The sequence below is a fragment of the Adiantum capillus-veneris genome, chromosome 4, assembly GCF_014529385.1.
Source record: "Adiantum capillus-veneris isolate H3 chromosome 4, ASM1452938v2, whole genome shotgun sequence".
Lineage (NCBI taxonomy): Eukaryota > Viridiplantae > Streptophyta > Polypodiopsida > Polypodiales > Pteridaceae > Adiantum > Adiantum capillus-veneris.
Window position 1 is genome coordinate 121,782,893 of NC_140934.1, and position 7,528 is coordinate 121,790,420.

General features: G+C 41.5%; 1 pseudogene; it reads left to right on the forward strand.

Annotated features, from left to right (window-relative positions):
• Positions 1-538: 538 nt before the first annotated feature.
• On the forward strand, positions 539-965 carry LOC147459919 (small ribosomal subunit protein uS8z/uS8w pseudogene; annotated as a pseudogene).
• Positions 966-7,528: the final 6,563 nt, after the last annotated feature.

Below are 7,528 nucleotides of genomic sequence, written 5' to 3' on the forward strand. Positions count from 1 at the left end.
CAGGGTGTTTTTTACTTTTGGTAGAGAGAGAGAGCGCGGAATATTTCCAACAGGTTTTTTTAAGTTTTTGGTTGAGAGAGAGAGAGAGAGAGAGAGAGAGAGAGAGAGAGAGAGAGAGAGAGAGAGAGAGAGAGAGAGAGAGAGAGAGAGAGAGAGAGAGAGAGAGAGAGAGAGAGAGAGGGAGGGAGTGTTGGCTACTCTAATTTCTCAACTGAGTTGCACTCTCTCTCTCTCTCTCCTCTCAACCAAAAACTATAAAAAAAACTGCTAGAAACAGTCCGCGCCAGACTTTTTTGTTTCCAACAAAAAAAAATATGTTTTTGGTTTAGAGAGAGAGAGAGAGAGAGAGAGAGAGAGAGAGAGAGAGAGAGAGAGAGAGAGAGAGAGAGAGAGAGAGAGAGAGAGAGAGAGAGAGAGAGAGAGAGAGAGAGAGAGAGAGAGAGAGAGAGAGAGAGAGAGAGAGAGAGAGAGAGAGAGAGAACTCTCTTGCACTTGCAAAACCCTAGGACATCTCGGGAGATAGCATTGGCAGCGGCCAGCAGGGGGGCGTTTCTTCTTGTCAGCCCGCCAAGATGGTGCAAATCAGTGTTTTAAACGATGCTTTGAAGAATATGTACAATGCTGAGAAGCGGAGTAAGAGGCAGGCCCTTCTCAAGCCTTCGTTGAAAGTGACCATCAAGTTCCTCACCGTCATGTAAAAATTTGGCTACATTGGGGAGTTTGATCTTGTTGATGACCATAGAGCTGAGAAAATTGTTGTGGAGTTGAATGGGAGATTGAACAAACGTGGAGTGATTAGTCCTCATTATGATGTAGCAATTGGTGAGCTAGAGGCTTGGACAACACGTCTTCCTCCTTCAAGACAATTTGGCCATATTCTATTGACAACATCAGCTAGAATCATGGATCGTGATGAAGCACGAAGAAAGAATGTGGGTGGAAAAGTCCTTCGGTTTTTCTATTGAGAGCAGAAAACATTTGTGATGTACCATTGGCCTCAAGGCTGCCTAATTTTGTTACACAAATAGTCAGCCTGAAGGTCTAACTGGGGATTTCAATGTTGAATTCCTTAGACAGGATATTAGGTTTTTGACTATTTTGATTCCTAAGTGGTCATTTGTATCAATCTCTCTTACAAAGGACGGTGGTTCTCAAGTGCTTTTGCTGGTAGAGAGAGAGAGAGAGAGAGAGAGAGAGAGAGAGAGAGAGAGAGAGAGAGAGAGAGAGAGAGAGAGAGAGAGAGAGAGAGGGGGGGGGGGGGGAGTGTTAGCATCAGTGTTTAGGGAAAATCAATTTCACAAACGTACAAATTTCAAATAATTTTTTTTCCAAATAACATACTTTTTTTCAATTTAACTATTTTTCATGAATTTTCCAGGTAGATTTTTTCCTTCTCCCCCTTCCTTTAACTAGATATTTTGAATTTTCAATCAAGATCCACTGCTCACCCATAAACTAACAAATAAACCTACTAGAAACACTCTATGCTGACACAGACTGCTTCGACACGGTGCATCTGTTTCCAATAGGTTTGTTTTTTAGTTTTTGCTAAAGGAGAGAGAGATGTTTCTCAACCCATCTGCAGAGTCCAGACGCACGCGAGGGAGAGAGAGAGAGAGAGAGAGAGAGAGAGAGAGAGAGAGAGAGAGAGAGAGAGAGAGAGAGAGAGAGAGAGAGAGAGAGAGAGAGAGAGAGAGAGAGAGAGAGAGAGAGAGAGAGAGAGAGAGAGAGATGGCATCAATGTTCTGGGAAATTAATTTCACAAAGTACAAAATTCAATTTATGTAGATTCAAATAAGAAATTTTTCCACAAAGCATATTATTTTCACAATTTAACTCTTATGTCATGAATTTTCCAAGCATATTTTCTCCTTCTCCCCATCCCTTTAACTTGCTATTTTCATTTTTCAACATCCACTGCTTACCCAAAACATTTGTGAGGGAAACAAGTGATAAAATCGGCTCAAGGCTAAGCTGAGGCACACTTTTCTTGAATTTTGGTTGACATGGTAGCGGCATCAAGCTTCCACTTTAGTTTTGGTAGAGAGAGAAAGAGGTTTCTCAAATCATCTACAAACGAGAGAGAGAGAGAGAGAGAGAGAGAGAGAGAGAGAGAGAGAGAGTCGGCATGGTAGTGGCATCAAACCTCCATAAACTAAAAAAAAAGCCCCTGAAACAGTCAAGGTGCGGATTGTTTCAGGGTTTTTTTAATGTATTTGGAGGTTTGATGCCACTACCATGCCATCTCTCTCTCTCTCTCTCTCTCTCTCTCTCTCTCTCTCTCTCTCTCTCTCTCTCTCCCCCCAAGTAATGACCATAGATTTGGATTGAATACTCTACACATATTCAATCCCTTCTACAACTATGGCTACACAATGTTTGATGTTTAAGGATATTCAAATGTGGACTTATTAATAATCTTGCTGGAAGTTTCACTAGTCGCTTTAAGGACTGCTTCTCCTGAAATCTAGAAGGGTTGGAGTTGCATTTTTCATATTAAGTGTAGACCTCATTATCTCCATGAAAACTGAATGGCCTCCTTATAACTCGGGTCGGTCAAAAATCAACCTACCAATTTTCTAAAAAGTTCCACCTCTTTGTTTTGCTTTAAGAACTGCTTCCCTGAAATCTAGAAGGGTTGGAGTTACATTTTTCATATTTAGTGTAGACCTCATTATCTCCATGAAAATTGAATGGCCTCCTTATAACTCGGGTCGGTCAAAAATCAACCTACCAATTTTCTAAAAAGTTCCAACTCTTTGTTCCACAAATTTTTTTTATTCTTCATGCCATAACGTCCAATTTGTGACACCAAGGACCTACACCTAACTAGATACAGTTGTATAAGCATTGATTATCCATTATTAATCTAGATAACACATAAAACAATATCATAGGTGTGTATAATAGTGTGTATGTACACATGTATGTCCGTAGTTGATGAGGAGGCATGGACTGAGATCTAAACTGGCGTAGACTATTCCCAGTATTGATAGAATGCCACATGAGATGCTGCTAATAACAAAGCTCAATGTTTGTGAGAAAATCACTTGGTTTTTTCTTTGCTCGAGAATGTTCTCTCGCCGTTGTGCATGTCTATCGCACGTGTCAATGCAAGGAACTTGCCGATACACTATATGCGAGCCACAAATGGCTCCAAGCACACAACAAGCCTAAACTAGCAAGCTCAAAGATGGCGATGGTGTGTTACTCACCGCTCTACGCGTGCTGTCATGGAGGATTCCTCGCCGCGAAGAAGAAGGAGACGCCGCTATGCCGTGCTCAACCGCCTCACCGCCGTCGTGCCTCCGCAATACTCGATCGCAATCTCTCTCTCTCTCTCTCTCTCTCACACACGCATACACACACACACAAGGAGATGAAGAAGAAGAAGATGGAGATGGAACAAGAGCACTCTTCAATTGCACAAATGAGAGAATAAGTGAATTTTAGGTTTGGTTGACTTTTATATGAGCTCGCCCCATTAACTCTTGGACGCCCATTCTTAACCAACTAATCCCTTGAATGTTCCAGTTAGAGTGCGCCTCTCATCGACGATCACTCTTACCCTTTTCCTATTGGACCGACAAGCCCGATACCTGACTCTACCAAATAAATAATACAGCGTTCGTCATAGGTGATAGGAATGTGCATGAGGGTTAACATGCCCCCCTTCCTGATGTAGATTCCGTCCTCGGAAGCTATTGAGTTGAAGCTCGTTCGTTGAGGTGGAAGAGCATTTGAGATGAATGTCCTTAGCCTTCTTTAGCCGCTCCAAAATCAAACAACATTGGCACAGTAATTGCATTCTCATATACAATTAAAAAGCATATGCAGTTGTAGGTAGACAATTTGATTGGTAGCATAATTCTAAACCATTTGTCAGCAATAAACATTAAATTGCAATATAATCAAACGCATAAACACTTGGGAAGGTAAAAAACTAAACAAGTTTGAGGTCGCTCATTTAACGGTCGAAAGACACTAAAGATCGATTATTAATACCATGGGTAAGCTTCTCAATTTTCTCTAGTCAATTAAGTTGTTTAATCGCGAGAGCCAAGTATTTCATGTCCGAGGGCTGACTAGAGGCTATACCTAGAAAACCTTGTAGTTAAGCTACGATAAAAGGAATTTCTCATGAAATCATTGCCTGACTGATTACCTTTTCTTTGACCCCCCAAAGTCTTTTCACAGTGCTTCAATTTTGATGTGTGTGCTTATTTTGTATGCCTTGGGTTTTTTGCTTTTCAAGGAAAAGCGCCCACATTGGGAACCTCTAGGGCTCTAGTACCATAGGCGATACATGTGAGTGAAGTACCAAATCAAGCTGAGATTTCTCTTCCAGCTTAAGATTTTACATTGTGGCACTTTGATTTGTTTTTGTTTGTTCGTTTTCAACATTTTAATTTTGTAACTTTTGGGGGGTCATATAACACTGTTACACCTCCCCAGGCTCATCACACTAGTAAACTCCCTTTATAATACTTAAACTAAAGGCCAATAGGGTCAAGCCCACTAGAAAGCCCTAGTACATTTCACACAATGTTGCCTAAATCGGATTAAGAACCTAAGTAACCATTGATTATTAGAAAGGCATTCCCCATGGTATTAAGAGAAGATCTCTAACACCTAGCTGGGTCAAACTTGCTAAGTCGAACTGCTTGATTTTCAAACCTAGACAAGTGATTATGACAAAAAACTACATTGAATTTAATGTTTGGTACTAAGCAAATGCGTTGAATATTATGCTACCAATCACAATTAAAGCAGACAAACATAGATGCAAAAAAGATAAGGGACAATGCTAATGGACAAGAAACACGTGTTTGTGTTGATGATCGCGCTTGATTTGAAAAGTGGATGAGAGAAAGATTCTATGAAGGTCCCAATCCTAACCACAGCAACACGTTCTTGTACACACGAGGAAACACAAAGAATACCTCTAGGAGGCACATCAGTGGAAAAAGGTACCAACACTTATTCAACACAATTAAAAAAACATAAGGAACCCTAACCTAATTATTTGCACTCCCCCTAGAGAGTCAAGGGAATAGGATATTGTAGAGATTGGGGGGAAACCCTAAGGCTAAACCCCTATCCTCGTCGTCAAGAACAACAAAGTCATCATCTGTGAGACCGTATGTGCCATCCGTATAATCATGTAAATCTTCTTCATCATCAGAGGCACCAATGTTTACTAAGTGACCTTCATCTGGGGTACCACTGGACCTTGAATGGTTTGTCTTCACATTTGCATTAAAATTTAACTCAGAAACTTTGTCCTGAGAGTCAATTTCAATTGATGATTCTGACCCCAAATCGTGTGGGCTATAGTCTTGTGAGGCGCTACTGGTTCCAATGCCAGTCAAACTTTCATCTTGTAGGTCATCAGAAGCTATATGCATTGCTTCTAGCATATTTAAGGGTACAAGTGGTGGCATTTCATCCCCCTTAGGTGTTACCCAGGTCGTCCCCCTATTTTCCCAAGTGTCTATGGTTGCTGCTAGGTGGACCCAATCCACATTGTCCAACTCAGTCATCCCAGGTAGTACATCCATATAAGGAGAATCTTCCCCAACATCAATGTCCACTTTACACGTGTAACAATACTGCAATGGGGCTGAGTGAACTGTGGTGTTAGATCTATGATCAATTATAAACCTATTTCCTAGAGGATGTGCTCGACCAGTTACAAGATCCACTCGAATGACAGAATCTTGGAACTGCAAGTAGACATGGTTTTTAGACCAGTCATGCACCATTTTTGTTTCCCTCCTGAAAGGACATCCTAAGGTCATCTCAGATGCCATAGTGTGTTTGGAGAAATCTATAACAATGAAGGTAATCTTTATTTTATGTCCAAAGGCCTTGATCTTGAGACCCTCTAGCATCCTAATAGGTTTAACAATAGACCCATGGCCATCTTCACTACTATAGTTGTGGTCGTAAGGTGAGGTCTTCCCATAGTTTCCCAGCAATTTTTAGTCACAATGCTAACCCTAGTGCCACCATCAAGGATTCCCTTCACATTTAATCCCTTAGTAGTGATTGGTATGGTCGCATTGGATTCATCACCCTCAAAGTATTGTCCCAACTTGTTAACAAGTATTTCTATAACAAGGTTCTCATCTAGGTTGGGTTGTGGATCTAAGTGTTCCTCCTCTATTGGCATCTCCCCAGCTCCATCCATCTGGGCAAATTGTGGTAGCCCAAAATTCAGTTCTCCATTGAGGAAGGCTCGAAGAGCTGAGACTATCTCAGGGTCTTTATATAGTTTGGACATGATGGTGGTTCTAACTTTTGAAGACATGAAATCCATCAATTTGGCAATGTTTAACGGCAACTTTTGGACTTCAGTCCCTTGACGTGGGGAAGATGGGATCTCCATTTCTTCGATAGGATCAGGTAGTCCCTTTGTAAACATTCTTTCCATCAAGAAGTCAGTACGCCCACTTTCCCGTGACTTTAAGACACTTTCTGTTTGGATGACACTAGGTATAGCTAAGGGTCTATGGACTTGGTGAGGTTGTTGTTGCGTAGGGAACACTGTGTCTGTAATCTGGATTTGCCTAGGTGCTGGCTCTAGATCCCTTTGGGTATCTTCTACCAAACTCCTTAATTGCTTGACTCGCTCAATCTCCTCTATAGGGTTTGGATAAGTTCATATCTTCTTCTTGGATCCTAGCCATTGTGGCTCATGAAGATCTTCCTTATTGGTTTCTATCTTAGTGGTCGTTTTGGTCTCCATGGTTTCACTTGAATCAGAATCCTCTTCAACGTCATTCATATATACGGGGTCGTCACCAGTCCCTATGTTGGTCTTTGAACTCGGGTCTGACTTCGCTGCTTTTTGCGATCACTGCCTTCGTGTTTTCTTCTTTTTCTGAGATTGGGCAATTGATGCCGTGTCTCTTTCCTCAAGAATATAATTTTGTTTTTGGAGCATCGATCGTGTGAGTACGTTGATTGGTACCACAGGTGTACTTTGTGATGGCTCCTCGGTAACTTCAATCAAGTTTAATGGCGTGATCTTTGGTGCATTTGGATTATTTTGACATTGGGCAATCAAATGATCTATGCCACATCGATTACACATGAGTATCGGCATTGTAGACGTGCTCGCTTGATTGGTTTGCATTAGTGTGGCGTTATTTTGTAGCCTAATAGGACACTCGACTACACGATGTGGACCTTCACACTCATAGCATTGAAGAGGTGGTCTTAGCAGTGTAATTGATATTTTGGCCTCTTGCCGCAAGAGCAGCTACTTGGAAACAGGTTTGACTTGTCCCCAATAGTCCTCCATGTAGTATTGTGGACTTTCTTCAAGCATATCCATCCCATAGGCAATATTAGAATCTATATCTTCCTCACAGCCTTCCAAACAAGAAATAGATGACTCACAACCCACTTGATTCACAGAAGTGATTCTCGGATGTGGTGGTTGCGGTCCTAGCACTGGAGGTGGTAAGGGTGTTGTTTGAACAACATTTTGGGCCCTAGGGACCATGTGTTGTGATGTTTG